Source organism: Meles meles, chromosome 16 (genome assembly GCF_922984935.1).
Source record: "Meles meles chromosome 16, mMelMel3.1 paternal haplotype, whole genome shotgun sequence".
Taxonomy (NCBI): Eukaryota; Metazoa; Chordata; class Mammalia; order Carnivora; family Mustelidae; genus Meles; species Meles meles.
The window spans coordinates 58,602,797-58,607,087 of record NC_060081.1 but is presented as its reverse complement, the minus strand read 5'-3'; positions in this window follow the sequence as shown (position 1 = coordinate 58,607,087).

Sequence of the window (4,291 nt, the reverse complement as noted above, 5' to 3'; positions counted from 1 at the left end):
TGATGAGCACTGGGTGTTGTATGTAAATGATGATGTATGTAAGTGATGAATTCTGCAGAAACCAATATGCTAAGCAAGATTTAAATTAAAAAAGAGAAAACATAAACTTTATGTGATTCAAAACTATATAATCATTTCAAATATATGAAAAAAATTAAATAGAACAACACCCATTCATGATTTTGCTCTATCTGTATTCATGATTTTTTACTCCTCTATATACTGCATATTCCCATTCCCCTGCACAGAGAAAACCCCATCTCCAAAATCTTATTAGGAAGAGATCCCATCTAGAGAGTCCGTACTTTTTTTTTTTTTTTTTTTTTTTGCAAAAGAGGAGAAGCTGTTAGGATGTATTTCCTGCCATTTACAACTCTGATTAAAGTCCTCAGCAGAGTCTTCAGAAGATCAGATACAATGTTTTGAATATAAGCAGTTATTTGCCACATCACAAACTTTCCTTGCTCTCTTCAAGCCCCTTGCCCACATAATTTGCAGCAGATGACTTTACCTCCCACTTTTAAGATGAAAAGAGAACCCCCTAGTAATAAATTCCTCTAAGTTCTTTCTATCTCTTCTACTCCTTTCTTTCAACCCAAGAGTCCCTGCCCCTGTTCAAGGCCTACTCTTCCACTAGACCTCTTGGTCACACCTTTCCATTCTTACCTTCTTTCTGGAAATAAGACACTTTGGCTAAGCTCTTCAGTCTCATCTTTTCTATTGTTCTTTTCTCCCTTTCCCTACCACTCCCCTTTCTATTTTTTTTTTTAAGATTTTATTTATTTATTTGGAAGAGAGGGAGTGTGAGAGAATGCAAGTGGGAGGTGGGCAGAGGAGACAGGGAGAGAGAGAATCTCAAGCAGACTCAACACACACAGAGCCCAGCGTGGGGCTCAGTCTCACGACCCTGAAATCATGACATGAGCTAAAATCAAGAGTCGGACGCTCAACCCACTGAGCTACCCAGGCACCCCGATTCCTTTCTTTGCAGCATGTGGCACTGCTGACCTGTCTTCCCAAAACACAATCCTGCTTTGGTTTCTATGACATCACCCCTTTCCTTGTCCTGTTTCTCTGATGGCTCTCCTTTCAGATCCACTTAATAGAGAGCATCCTCATTTGCCAGCCTTCTAAATGTTAGCATTGCCCAAAGTTTCCAGAACACCTAAACTTGTAAGATCTTTGTGAAGGTTAAGTGATATAATGCATTTGAAGTACTTGGCACTATTGAATAAGGAAAGGGTTAAGATATAGGCAGAGAGAGATAGGGAGCCCCTGGCTTGGCTTTAACACTATTCCTGGTAGGCAGAAGCACTAAGGCAGAGTGAACAAAAGATAAGAAAACAGACCACGTGGCCTTAGATGTTAGGGAGTATTTTTTTTTTTTTTTGGCAGCTACAATGTATCATAGAAAATGACTAAATTTCAAAGAAGTAAGTCATTAAGGGTGTTATCAATAGTCCATGCTCAAACCAAGATGGTGCAAGAAACTCAAGGCCACAAGCTTCCCAGTCAGTTCTCAATAAAAGACTGACACTAAAATCCCTTAGTGAAGACCCATTTGGGAACCTCTCACTCCAGAGTGCTTCTTTCCTTTCTGCTCTCACCTTCACTAAATAAACTTTCACTTCACTTCACCCTTTTGTGTCTGCAAGACTCATTCTTCGACTCTGTGAGACAAGAACCCTGTGATCCTGTAACACTATGTCTGGCACAGAGTAAAAATCACTCAGTAAATGGTTAGGAGGATGATGACAATGACAACAATGATGATGATGATGATTCACTATTTTCTTCCAGCTTCGTACACTCTATTTGAGTCATCTCGTCCACTCTCAGGGCTTCAGCTCCCGCATGCAAATTGATGACTCTTAAATTAGTATCTCCAGTGGTTGAGACCTTTTTTCAAAACATGTACTTCCTGCTGCCTATCAGATATTTCCTGACCACTATTAGGTAAAATTGGGTACTCTTACAGTAGCCTTTACACGGTTGTTAATATTGAAGTTTTGCGTTAATATTTTGAGTTTTCCCACTACCTCTGTGTCTTCACATGTAGCACATTTCCATCAGAGAGCAAATCCTTCTCCCTTACAATCAGAATCAGGGTAGATAGGGTGGTACTTTGGTAACTGGCCCTTGAAAACTACAGTCTATCTTTATAAGGGCATATGCCTTCCCTGATCTCACTTCAGAATCATTGCTTGATGAGGAGCTCACTAATGTCAAGGATTATTTTATTCATCTCTGTGTCTCTAACACATGGCATGCTGATTAATATATAGTGGTTACTTATTGAATGTTCCTGAATAAATTAGTGAATGACATCAGGACTAGCTTATATGTGTTCCCAAACTCTCTTGTGTGTTGTAAATTAAAGGTAGACTTTGGATTAAAAATAAAAAATTAACACTTTTTATGAATTCAAGTCTAGTCAGTTTATTTTTTAAAAGGTTTTATTTATTTATTTATTTACTTACTTGAGAAAGAGAGAAAAGAAGGAGAGAGAGAACATGAGTGGGCTGAGGGGCAGGGGAAGGAGTAGGCTCTCTGTAATAAGGAGCCAGATGTTGGGCTCAATCCCGGGACTCCAGGATCATGACCAGAGCTAAAGGCAGACACTAAACCAACTGAGCCATCCAGGTACTCCCCAGTCCAGTCAGTTTAAATACAATTTAGCGAAACCATATTGCTACTTACCTCAATGCAGATGGTCTTAAACATTAACCTTGATAAAACTCTAGTCTATGCCTTCTTCAACATAATTATGCTCCATAAGGCCATTGGCAGTGAATGCGCCACGAGCTTCTGCATTTAGTCTCTAATACCTATGTAGAAATTCTCTGAATGTGTGTAAAAAATATTCCTAATTGCTTGTGGGCAGTATATATACAATATCAAAAGAGCACTTGTCTTTTCATGGAAATGGATCACATTTGATGCTCATTCATAAAAGAAATTGCTATGTATTTAAGCCATCCAGAAAATACAGCCATTCATAGGCATATTGGTATTATTGGCACTCAGGGACATAATAGCCTTCCTTCTAAACACAATCATCAGTTGAAATCTTCGTGACCCTCAATGAGCTAAAAATTAAATAAAGCCAAAGACAAATGTATCAACAACCAGCACGTTTTTTTGAGAAGAAAGTTTTATAGCTTCTGAAAATAAAGATAGTTTATCTTCAGTCTCAATGCATAGGTATATAATAACAGATTTCCCAGAATGTTGGGCTGTTGCTAAATAAAAATAAAAATTTAAGCGATAATTTCATTCACTGGAAAATATGTATTGAGCTTTATAGCAGACACTACATAGAGGAAAGGCAATCCCTGCCTTCCAAAAGCTTTTAGATTGGGGACCACAGATTAATAAACCAAGTATAGGAAAGGCATTCCAAAGCAGAGGCAACAGTACATGCAAAGGCACAGAGGTCAGAGACAGGACAGATGTTTCCACAAACAGTTCCATGTAGCTAGAGGACAGGAGCAAATGTAGTTTGGGGAGATGCTGAGGTCAGAAAGAGAAAAAAGGGTCAGATATGCCATGCTAAGGGAGCTTTATTTGCCATACTACGCAATTTGGATTTCATTCAGGGACCACTGAAGAACTCTCTGATAGCGGAGAAGGGAGAACACTAGTATGGAAGTAAATTAGAACTAGGGAGATTAGTCGGACATTATAGTAAAAGTCCTGCTAAACCATTAAGAGGGCCTAACCTAAAGGAGCGGGGATGAAGAACAGAAGTTAACACTTTCTCTTTTATCTCTAAGTATAAGCAATTTTATTATCACATCCCCTGGTATAGTTTTATTTTTTTTCCCATTTTATTTATTTTTTCAGCATAACAGTATTCATTCTTTTTGCACAACACCCAGTGCTCCATGCAAAACGTGCCCTCCCCATTACCCACCACCTGTTCCCCCACCCTGGTATAGTTTTCTTCATGTCTTCTGTCTTTAGGGTTCATTAAACCTCTTGGCTCTATTGCTTTATAGTTTTTTATCAAATTAGAAAATTTTTCAGTCAATATATCTCCATATATTTTTTCTGTACTGCCTTTCTTTTGGGGACTTGAATTATACACATAGTAGGTCACCTGAAGTTTTCCTACAGCTCACTGATATTCTTTTTTACTTTTAAGTCTTTTTTCTCTGTGTTTTATTTTGGATTGTTTCTACTGGTTTATCTTCTAGCTCTTTAATCTTTGCTTCTATAATCTCTAATTTGATATTAACCCTACCTAATGTATCTTTCATATTCAATATTTTATTTTTCATCTCTGAGA